The following is a 12,838-nucleotide window of genomic DNA, read 5'->3' on the forward strand; positions in this document are numbered from 1 at the left end:
TCATTGAGATTCAATACTCAATAATCTTAAGTCTCATTCCACATCTAACGATATCCTTTCTCCATCAACCCTGATGCACCCACAAGTTAAACCCTAGCAGGATCATTTACTCAACTGGAGAAAAACAGACCTTTTACGTTTCTTTTATTCCACTTGGGTAAGATCTGAAAAATGTCCACCTCTTCTGCAAGCTTTCTTCAAGCCTCCTTTCAGTAAATTACCATAAAAGCCAAACCTGGGTGAATCAATAGGCTTTACCCAACATATCAGAAGTGCTGAAGTGGAGACAGATAAAAAAGCATCACAAGTCATCAATAATAAATTAGTTTGTCTGCAGTAGTGACATCAGGCCAACGTGAGAAAGGACTTACTTCTGAGCTATTTAACCCCTCCAGCATGAGAATTTCCACTGATGAAAGACACAATTAAGAGAACAATAAAATGTTTCATGGATAGAAAGTAAGAGGAAACTCATTTTAGCGGGTGGATGCCACTAAAATGATTTTCCTCTTACCTTTGATGGCTAAGGTCGTCAAATCCAAACTGCATCTACCCAGTAAAATGAGTTTCCTCTTTCTTTCTTTTTTTTTTTTTTTTTGCGGTATGCGGGCCTCTCACTGTTGTGGCCTCTTCTGTTGCAGAGCACAGGCTCCGGACGCGCAGGCTCAGCGGCCATGGCTCACGGGCCCAGCCGCTCCGCGGCATGTGGGATCTTCCCGAAGCGGGGCACGAACCCGCGTCCCCTGCATCGGCAGGTGGACTCTCAACCACTGCGCCACCAGGGAAGCCCGAGTTTCCCCTTACCTTCATCAACTGATTAAATTTTTTAAAATCTTTAAGTTTCTTCTTTCTTTCTACTCAGATTTTTATTTTAGGCGCTTTTGCCAAAAGCAACAAGACCAACTTTTGATAGCAGGATCATGACACCATTTCCTACATGAATTTCATCAAAAACTCTGCGAGCCCACAGAAGAACACTGAAGTTAGGGAAGATTGGGAATTTCAAAAGGAAGCAATTTGTTGAGGAGATGGTGGGTGGAAGGCTGATTTCAAAACTGTAAAATAGGGCTTCCCTGGTGGCGCAGTGGTTGAGGATCTGCCTGCTAATGCAGGGGACACGGGTTCGAGCCCTGGTCTGGGAGGATCCCACATGCCGCGGAGCAACTAGGCCCGTGAGCCACAACTGCTGAGCCTGCGCGTCTGGAGCCTGTGCTCCGCAACAAGAGAGGCCGCGACAGTGAGCGGCCCACGCACCACGATGAAGAGTGGCCCCCGCTCGCCGCAACTAGAGAAAGCCCTCGCATAGAAACGAAGATCCAACATAGCCAAAAATAAATAAATTAATTTTAAAAAAACTGTAAAATAAGCTGTAGGAATCCATGTGTCAGAGATGGGTAATTAAAATATATTATTTTGAATGAATATAATAGCCTCTCTGATGCTAGTCACTGTTTTCACCCTTTTCAAAAATTTCATCAATCTTCTATTTAATAGTCTGAGCACAAGCAGAATGACAGCCAACATAGTTAGGCCCCTGGCAGAAGGCATGAATGGACTCAATCAAGTTTATCAAGTTCCCTTCAGATTCTATATTCTCACATACTTTACACCCTTATAATTCTTGAAACAACAAATACTTTCAGCTCTCTTTACTACTCATGGCTATTGCCTCCATAAATTTTCATCAGATTTGCCTTCTGTATCCTATCTCCAGAGTCCTTAAATACCTATTGCATAGCCAAAAAAAAGAAAAAAAAATGATTCTTACATACTCTATTTTTCAGAATGCTCCTTGACTCCAGTTTTCCCAAAAGATTCTACTTTTCCAAGTGTTCCTCAAAAATAAAGGCTGCCTCTCATATACACCTCTCCCTCCATAGGTTTGTGGTTCTCCTATTATTAAACTTGTCAATGTCTATTCGAGATTATTGTTCTTTCACGCTTATATAAAATATTTTTGAGAACTTGGGCACACCACACAACACTGTTCATGACTCAATTTGCCTTATTTTCATCTTTGAGATCCTTGTTATTCCATCTTCATCTAGGATTTGGGATCCTAAACTGTAGCCTTCCCAGCAACTCCAAATCCATCAAAATAGAGAATTTCAACTTATATTTACTGTACACACGTTCTCAACTCTCATTTAGTCCTCAATCCATGAAAATCTGTTACTCCACTGCATTATGGCTAAGGTCATCAAATCCAAACTGCTTGCTTAATCTAATATCCATGCTTTAGTTACTGCCTTATTCGACCTCTCTGCACCATTTATATTGCAGGCCACTGCTGGCTTCTTGAAACCCTGCCATGTAAGTTTCTGAGACATCACTCTTCTGATATCACCCTTTTCCCTGTGAACACATCTTCTCATTTTTCGTTGTTCACTTTGTTCCTTGTAAATCAGAATGCCCAAGTATTCCATTCCATCTTCAGATCTCATCTTTACTCAATTTATCTTCCTTTTTTGTTTGAATTCATACCCAAGACTGCAGCAATCATCTTTATGCTTACTGTTGCTAAAATATAATAATAGTCTTCACTAATTTTTGAGCCTCAGACACATATAACTAACTTTTCAAAAGGGTATCTCCATTTGAAGGGATCATGGAGATATAGAAATCAACATATCCAAAACTGAACTCTTCATCCCTCAGTATTCTTTCAGTACAATTATTCTGTGAGTTGTAAGCTCAATGAACCATAACATCTTCCAATCATGAAACATAGAAAGCTTTGGCAAAGCACTGTAAAAATTAGATTTACCCAGTGTTAAGTCTACATCATTTCTTAATTAACTGATTAGTAAGTCTATCAAAAGGAAAAACAGTTAAATTCTGACCCTTATTAGTAAAACCATTATAGATCCCAACTACTAACAATGTCATAATTCACTTAATACAAGAAATATAATGCCTAAATCACAAGAAACTACAGCCCTCTCAGTCCCAGAACCAATCAGCCCTTATCTAGAAAACTTATCTTCAGATTTATTTTGGCTGCCATTTTATAAGTATGGATAGAGTGATGAATAGCATAGCATATGAACACTTGAAAAGATAGGAAAATCTCCAACACTGGAAGGGTGGTTATATGTTGCTTCTAAATGTAGAAAAAGGATCATGAGGACAACTTTAAGGGTAGGAGGGGGATACAGTTCATATAAAAAATAATTCTTTCACAGAGAGCATTGCCTTGCACAATGCCATGGGTTGGTTGTCTTATTACCTCCCAAATTCCATCTCTCTGAGGTTGTTCACAAAGAGGCTAGTCAGCATCTGCAAAGCTTACTGTGGAAGAATTTGCTTCTCTAAATGACTTTAATGTCATTAACAGAGATTATGTTTCAACACTACACATGAATCAACAGCGATTTACTACTCTACTTCCTATCAACTTTAAACAAAACAGGCATAACAAACTGAACATTTTCCAGATTTTTTTTTTTTTTTTGTGGTACACGGGCTTCTCACTGTTGTGGCCTCTCCCATTGCAAAGCACAGGCTCCGGACGCACAGGCTCAGTGGCCATGGCTCACAGACCCAGCCGCTCCACAGCATGTGGGATCTTCCCGGACCAAGCACGAACCCGTGTCCCCTGCATCGGCAGGCAGACTCTCAACCACTGTGCCACCAGGGAAGCCCTCCAGAGACTTTTTTTTAAAAAAGATTTTCTTTTAAGGTTAGAAAATAATTTAGTTTGAACCAAAGTTTCACTACCATTCATGATACTTAAGTTTCTTCACTACCGTCTCCGACTTCCCTCACCAACACTTTAGAAAAGGTAACAGTCTCTAAATCAGGATTTAGTAATTCCCTCACTTTATTGAGAAAGGTAGAAAAATAATAGCTTCTAAAACAAAAAGAAGTACCTTTGCCTCTAGTCATTCACTTCACCAGAAATTCCAATATTTCATCAGTACCTGTGAACAATACAGAATGCTCAGAGAAGGCAAACCATTTAATCTCCTCCCTCTGCTCTAAGGCAGAAATGCTTATTCAAACATTATAGACTCTGGATAAAGTCAAATTACAACCCCACTTTACCAAAACATTAACCATCTGGTGGCCCTTCCTTGGCTTTAATCCTGAATCAGGTTCTTAAGCACGGCACTCCCTGTATTGTGCACTGGACGGAGAACTCTGTTGTTTTTCACATTATTTTCCTTTGCTAATTCAATGCACCTTGTGTTTCAATGTTTTTGGTAAGAACAGCAATAAGTTTTAAAAAGAGGGGCATAACTCTTTGCTTACATATACTTTTGGCAAGCTACAAGTACACTTAGGATTAAAACTGAATATTAGGGCTTCCCTGGTGGCGCAGTGGTTGAGAGTCCGCCTGGCGATGCAGGGGACACGGGTTCGTGCCCCGGTCTGGGAGGATCCCACGTGCCACAGAGCGGCTGGGCCCGTGAGCCATGGCTGCTGAGCCTGCACGTCCGGAGCCTGTGCTCCACAACGGGAGAGGCCACAGCAGTGAGAGGCCCGCGTACCGCAAAAAAACAAAAACAAGAACAAAAAAACTGAAAATTAAATACCTATTTTATGAGTCATGATTTCAAAGACCTTCTTTTGTCATTTGTGAGTTAAACAAACATGGATCTTGTCAAAGTTATTTTTACTGTTGATCTAGATTACAGTTTATAGCAACAGTGCCCTCCAGAACATCTGTTAGTTTCCTTTCATCGACTCTGTCCTTTTCTAATCTCTCGCTCTGTACTGCAGCCAGAGTGGTATTTTCAAACCTGTGGATCTGATGAAGTCAAGTCCCACCTTGCTTCAACTATTTCAATAGCTTTGCCTCCCTCAAAGGATCCACACAACCATATATGGTTTTACCTACTCCACCAGTCTACCTTAAAGCTCCCTCTCAGCTCTGTCCTATTGCTATTAATTCCTTTTTCCTCGAACCATGAGCCCCTCTATCTGGAACCCTCTTCCCCCCATTCTGTGCACAAAACACTTAACCTTCAGATAAACTTCAGATCAATTCCTCAGAGAAGACTACAAGGACCCCAGTTTAGGTCAAATTTCTTTGCTATGGGCTCTTGTAAAACCATGTTTCCTTTCTTTCAAAGTGCTTATCTTGGATGTTATTCATGCATTTAACAGCGGAATTGTTTAAGCAATGCCTGTTTTAAATACTAGCAAGGTTTTTCAACTGTGACGTCATTGGCATTTGAGGCTGAATAATTCTTTGTGGTGGGTGGCCATTCCGTGCAATGTAGGATATTTAGCAGCATCCCTGGCCTCTATCCACCAGATTCTAGAAGCACACTGCCTCCCCTCCAAGTTCTGACAACCATAACGTCTCTAGACACACTAGTGTCTATTGGATTGGGGTATAACTACCAAACCATTAAGTTCATGAAAATACTGACATATGTTTTTAATCACCATTTTATGCCTATGTCAAGCATAGTGCTGGGTTTCAGTGGGTACTTAATAAATATTTTAAATGATAAATATTGGGCAATGAAGTTATTTCATAGCATAATCTGAAAAGATATTTCATGGAAAGATGAAAGCATGAAAAATCCATCTAAAAATTTATTTTAAAAACTTTCAAATACTAAGGAAAATATACATTATTAAATACACAAAAAAGAAAGAAGCCAAATGAACTCAGCTTTAAGTACTTTTCAAGAAGCTAAGCATTTCTATAATTGAGATATTAGATGTAAAAAAATCTGAAGTTTAACAGCATTTCCCCCTTTCAAATTACTCTACCACTACTTGAAAGAAGACCTATAGAAGTGCTCAGGTTGATAAAGGTAAAATATTATACTTAATTCCTGCATATTCCTTAGTTTAATCCGATTTAAAAGTAATAAGCTAAAACTTATTTTCCACATGACTAGATACAGAGATTAAGTTTGGGCTACTAAAATTAGTAGCTGGTCTTGCCAGTGTTTAATGTTTTTAAACTTTTAACCACTGAACAAAAGATTGATATTATACTTCAAGGGAACTATGCCTTTATATATCTTCTGTTCTTTTAATTCAAAACAGAAGCTCAGTTAATGTTCATAAAAATATTAATAAAAACTCAAATGGCTTAAACCAAAAGATTGTGTTATGTTAAGAACAACTTAAAAAAAAAAGAACAACTTTAGCAGTCTATCTTTAACTCATCACATAGGAGCCAGCATTCTGGAGTTGTATTCCTGGGTGTGTTATCAATATGTTAATCATGAATATAATAGTTGTGATTTAGTTGAATGCATCCACTCAAACTATTCTCCCAAGCCCTAAGAAATGTATCTGTCTTCAGACTCTGGTATTCAGAATAGGATTTACACTTCAGACAAGACAAGATACAGTTTTCATAAAGGTTACATGAAGGGTTCTGGGATACAACATGGAAACCACATATTTTGCTGTATACACTGACACCAGCCTTTAAAAGGATGATCTCCTGAGATTAAGGGACTCAGTGATAATACCTGAGTGTATAGCTGTGATTTCGGTAGAATAGTAAAGAAGACAAAAGTTAGAAATTATTTTTTTCTCCTTCTAGTCTACCAGACTTCAGTGCTTTAACATTTCTTCCTTGAACACTTCTTCAGTTAAAGTATGTTATCTATCAAAAAAATGATCTCTGATATAACCCAAGAGGTGCATAATGCCATTTGAAAAACAAAGTATAAGGTAACTGGGTCAAAGGAAACCAAGCTGATTATCAAACGTAATTTTTAGTCACAATCTCATTTTACACTAGATAGATCAATGAAAAGTTAACTATGCTATTTTTACTAGGAAATGCAGCTAGATATTTAAAAATTGCTTCTATATTACAAGAAAAATATATACATACTAAAAATTACCATTAAAAATTCTTCAAGAATGTATCATATTGGGAACCAGTATTGCTCAATGAAGGCACTATATTGGGGACCAACATTTCACATGAAGTTCCACCAGACACTTTTTCCTTCACGATGGGTACAGATAGCTGTTTATTCAGTGGGGTACCAGAAGAAATAATCAACTGATTTGGTCTTAGGGGCCATGCTGTGTATGACTTACACACAGCAAAGTGAAGTACATACTCCCATTGTGAGATGCACGTGGAAATTAAGTATTCTGAGCAAAGAGCAGGTTCACATCTCTTGCTCAGCTTTCTCTAGTATATGTGCTCAAAAATGAGGACAGTGTGTATATGTCAATTTCAATCTCCCAATTTATCCTTTCCCTCCTTTCCCCCCGGTAACCGTAAACATTTTATTTATTAAGTGTATGTTTTACCTAACTCCAGAGTCACAGAAATGGGTTTATATTCATTTATATCCTCCAACGTAAACCTAAATTGACAAAGTATATAAATTTTTAAATAATTTACCACAGTAAGAGTTTAATCTGAGGTTTATGATTTCAACCTATTTAAATTGGGCTTCATAAAGTACAAAATTCAATTAGTTACAAGATTATAAAATGCGTAGACCCTAAATTTATAGGGTCTCTTACAAATTTGTATTTCTTTTCCTGACTTCCAATCCTTGAATCCTGTAAATCCTAGTCCATCTACCTCTGTTATTTAATAACTTTTATGTTCTCCACTACTCATGGGTTCACTATGCCTTCTGGCATTTTGCTTTTCACAATCTGATCCTAACTTTACTTTTAACCTTATATATCACTACTTCTATATATGTAGTGGTTCAGCTCTCCTATTCACCACAAAAAAAATGTCACTTTATTTCTTGCATCTTTGAAATGTGCTTATCCCATCTCTTTGATCCTGAATGCTCCCCCATCAATAATTTCCCATCTACTTACTCTACTATAACCAAAGTAAGTCATATATTCCCTAATTGTTTCACAATATTTCCCTTTTATTATCTCATATGACAATGATAAATTCTGCTTCCTTTTATTAAGAATCTCTGTTCCGGTTAAGAGACAAATGTGCTTATGTACTATTTTATTCAACCTTTAAAACAGTGAAATATAAGGATGACTATTCTCACATTGCAAGCATGAAAATTTAGGCCAAGTAACTTACTCAAGAACAAAAATCGCTAGTGCAGAGGAGCTGTGACATGAACCAAGAACTCTTTGACCCTAAAGGGGTGCTCTTTCCATATATACCATGAGGTCTCACCCTCAACCTGTGCATTCATTTTGGTTGATGAAATTTACTTTGCTATTAATTTATTTTATGTGAGTAATCTCTCATCAGTTAGATTTTGATTAATCAGAGGAATTTTCTACTGTTCTTAATCATGATCCCAAGAACATGGAGAGTGTTTTTAAAAATAATGAAACCATCAATTTCTAAAAAGAACATACTGAATTTTGTTTTTTTGCTTATTTCTCTGATGCCACCAGTAGCAAAAGACAGCAATTTATTAAAAAACAAAATGGAAGAAAAAATTAACATAGAATTGGTTTTAAATCTTACTGTGATAAAATTTCATTTTCTCACCCATAGGCCTCAGGTTCCCTACTGATCAAATAAGCTTAATTCTGAAATCATTTCTACTTTTAAAATTCTGGGTCAAACTCCCAGGATTATTGGGCAGTTCAAATGAGATTAATGTAAACAGATTTAAATATAGAATATTATAAAGACAAAGAACTATTAATTCTGATACAGTTTTAGTAAATAAAAAATAGATTCATGGGGCTTCCCTGGTGGTGCAGTGGTTGGGAGTCCGCCTGCCGATGCAGGGGACATGGGTTCGTGCCCCGGTCCGGGAGGATCCCACATGCCGCGGAACGGCTGGACCCGTGAGCCATGGCCGCTGAGCCAGCGCGTCCGGAGCCTGTGCTCCGCAGCGGGAGAGGCCACGACAGTGAGAGGCCAGGGTACAGCAAAAAAAAAAAAAAAAAAAAAAAAGATTCATTTTCAATATGTGCTAGTAAGTAGGGGAGTTAACTACTTAAGGGCTCTAGTTCTCAAAATGTGCCAGAAATTTGGAGGATTGAAAGGTATTTTTAAACTGAAATGTCCTAAAAACATATCACAATCAGATTAAAAGCCAAGCAAATATTACATATACTGTTACCAACTTTGGATTTTAAATATTCGAAAACACATTATAGTAAATATTTGTAATAGTTATTTCTGCATTATCTTAATTATACAGTGTATATGGCATTTGGCACGTTGACAGCATGTTGGCTTTTAATATTTCTAAATTAAGTGTTTGTACTTAGTTTTTGTTTCTGTGTTTTACTTACTTCGTAATAATTTCCTGCAGAGGAGAAAGTCCCAAGTCTTCTCTGAGAACCTGACTTTCCCCTCTGATGTCTATACTTTGTTTATGAGAAAAAGAACTACTTATTGAAATGCAGTATTTCATATTTTGGTAATCAATCAAAAGCAATAAATACTGCACAACCAGCATCTTAAGAATGCACTTAGGTACCGTATTGATCCTCAGAACATTAAACCTCTTACCAGCTTTACGACTATATTCTGCTCCTGGATGCACGTGCTGTGCCCAGTGACTTGATTTTATAAAGAGCTGTGTTCATATAGGCAAGGGGAAAATTCCACCTAAAGATGGACTCTAACTGTCTGTAAATGCATTTTAGGTATTTTTAATTTTATTATCTTTGTGGGATATAGTAATACATACTCTATATTTCACTTTAAGAACCTTACTACCTAAAAAAGAATGAATTTACTATTTAATACATATATTTACTCCTGCTAGTGCATTTGGAGGTTGCCATATTTGGTTAATAGGAAGTTACTATAAACAACATAAAGTGCAATAGCCCATAGGGATTCTGTAGAGATATTTCCAATACGGTAGATGTATTAAATTTGATGTTGTTTGAATTTGATACAAGTCTACACATAGTACTCCACTAGAAATATAAGTAAAGCATACCCACTCATTGAACTGCATTTGGAATCTATCAATACTGGGGGCGGGGGGAGGCAAAAAAGGGATTGACATTCAGTTCTGCTATAACACTTGTTCTGAGAACGTGAATTTGTTTCAGTGTGATTGATATATTAGGGAACAACGTAAGAATAACACAAATTATACATTGCCTTTGTGCAATGTCGTCCACGAGAACTACTAGGTAAACTCAGAAAAATGCATCTCATCAAATGGAATGATGTAGGAATACATAAAGCATACACCTCAAACATATACCAGCTACTTTGATTTACCTCCATCCACACATCTGGTGTTAAAACTTCACTTCTGACTTCACATAGTGTGAAATGATAGAAGTGGGCTAAGTAACAAATGCAAACTCTTCCCACACCCATTTCCACAATCAAGTGTCAGGTTGTGTTAACTATCTAACATGTATAAAACAATAATACCATTTTCATTAAGTCCCTGTGTATTTTTATGTAACACTGACAAAGTATTTTTTAGTGTTTTTCCTTTAACTCCATTTTCCATAAGCCCTGTGGTCTTTATTACATAATATTGCACAGTGCAATGATTTTTAGGAACACATATGTTATGTGATACCAGTACTGAGTGTACTGTGAAACTAATAACTTCTGACGGTCTATATTGATCTGACAGAGAAAATTATAATTTCATAAAAAATGTAGTTATCTATTATACGTATGTGGTATAAGTTTATGCAGAAATCCATTGATGCTCTGGGCTTCAGGAAAACATAGTTATAAAGTGAGTGACTAACAGAAAATGAATTATGTTTACATTTCTGTCCATCTAATGTAGTAATTTTTTCATCCTACTATCAATACTACACAACAAATGGAAACATTTAATGTACAGGTGTCTTTTTTAAAAAAATTAATCTTATTGTGGTAAGAACTCTTAACATGTGATACACTCTCTTTATACATTTTTAAGTGTACAATGCATTATTGTTGACCAAAAGTGAAATGTTTTAAGTCAATCTCTAGAGGTTATTCATCTTGCTTTACTGAAATTTTATGCCTGTTAATCAGTAACTCTCCATTTCATCCTCCCCCAGGCCCTGGAAATCACCATTCTACTTGATTTTATGAATTTGACAATTATACATACCTCATGTAAGTAGAACCATGCAGTATTTCTCTTCCTGTAACTAGCTTATTTTGCTACTTAGCATAATGTCCTCAAAGTTTATCCATGCTGTCCCATATGGCAGAATTTCTTTCATTTTTGAGGCTGAATAGTATTCCATTGTTGTATATACCACATTTTCTGTATCCATTCATCCATCAATGGACATTTAGATTGTTTCCACATCTTGGCTACTGTGAATAGTGCTGTGATGAACACAAGAGTGCCAAATGCTCTCGGAGATCCTGATTTTAATTCTTTCAGATAAATACCCAGAAGGCGGATTGCTAGATCGTATGCTAATTCTTGTCTTAAGTTTTTGCAGAATCCTCATATTGTTTTCCATAGCAGCTGCACCATTTTGCAATCCCACCAACAAAGTGCAAGGGTTCCAATTTCTACACATTCTCACCAACACTAATTGTTTTCTGACATATATAGAATTAGCCCTAAACCGTACTGTGATAAAAGTTCATTTTTTCCCTTCTAGTATCGCTTATGCCAAGATCTGTTTAGATGCTCTCCTTTTTCCTCCATTGGTCTACTTGTCTACCCTTTTGTGAATAACACACTTTCTTGTTTACCACAGTTTTATATGCCATTTTGTATTACAGAGGCTTTTCCTGTTTGTTTTTATTCAAGAATGACTTTGCTTTCCTAGGACATTTACAACTTGCTATACATTTTAGAATTGGCTAGCTGAACTGCAAAGCAAAATATAAAACAAAACACCTGTTGTGATTCTTATTTTCATTGTTTTACAATCAGTTTTCAGGGAATTTTTGTCTTTTTAATACTGAGCATTTCAATTCATGAACAAGGGAGGTTTGTCCTTTTTTAAATTCTTTAATCTCTCTCTAAAATTTTATTATTTCCTCTGTGATGTTTGTGTATCTCTTTTCTTAGATTCTCTACTAGGTACCTGATGATTCTGATGTTACTGTAAATGGCATCTTTCTTAAAAATTTCACTTTCTCAATATTCACTATTAATGTATAATATACGTTCTTTTTTTTTTTTGCAGCACATGGGCCTCTCACCGCTGTGGCCTCTCCCGCTGTGGAGCACAGGCTCCGGACGCGCAGGCCCAGCAGCCATGGCCCACAGGCCCAGCCACCCTGCGGCATGCGGGATCCTCCTGGACCAGGGCACGAACCTGCGTCCCCCGCACCGGCAGGCGGACTCCCAACCACCGCACCACCAGGGAAGCCCTACATTCAATTTTTATTAAGATGTAATTCCCATTCCATTTAACTCACCCTTTTAAAACATACCATCATCAAAAAGTCTACAAACAATAACTGCTTGAGAGGGTGTGGAGAAAAGGGAGTCCTCTTACACTGTCAGTGGGAATATAAATTGGTACAACCATCATGGATAACAGTATGGAGGTTCCTTAAAAACAAAGAATAGAGCTATCATATGATCCAGCAATCCCACTCCTGGGCATATATCCAGAGAAAGCCATAATTACAAAAGATTCGTGCACCCCAATGTTCACTGCAGCACTATTAACAATACCTAGGTCGTGGAAGCAACCTAAATGTCCATCGACAGAAGAATAGATAAAAAAGATATGGTATTTGTACATATACACATATATACATGTACATATATATACATGTACATATATATACATATACATATATACACATATACATATACATATATATACACACACGCAATGAAATATTACTCATCTGTAAAAAAGAATGAAATAATGTCATTTGCAACAACATGGATGGACCTAGAGATTATCATACTAAGTGAACTAAATCAAAGAAAGACAAATATCATATGATATCACATATGTGGAATCTAATTTTTTTAAAAGTGATATA

Source organism: Mesoplodon mirus, assembly GCF_964341445.2.
Source record: "Mesoplodon mirus genome assembly, chromosome: X".
In the NCBI taxonomy this organism is placed as follows: Eukaryota; Metazoa; Chordata; class Mammalia; order Artiodactyla; family Ziphiidae; genus Mesoplodon; species Mesoplodon mirus.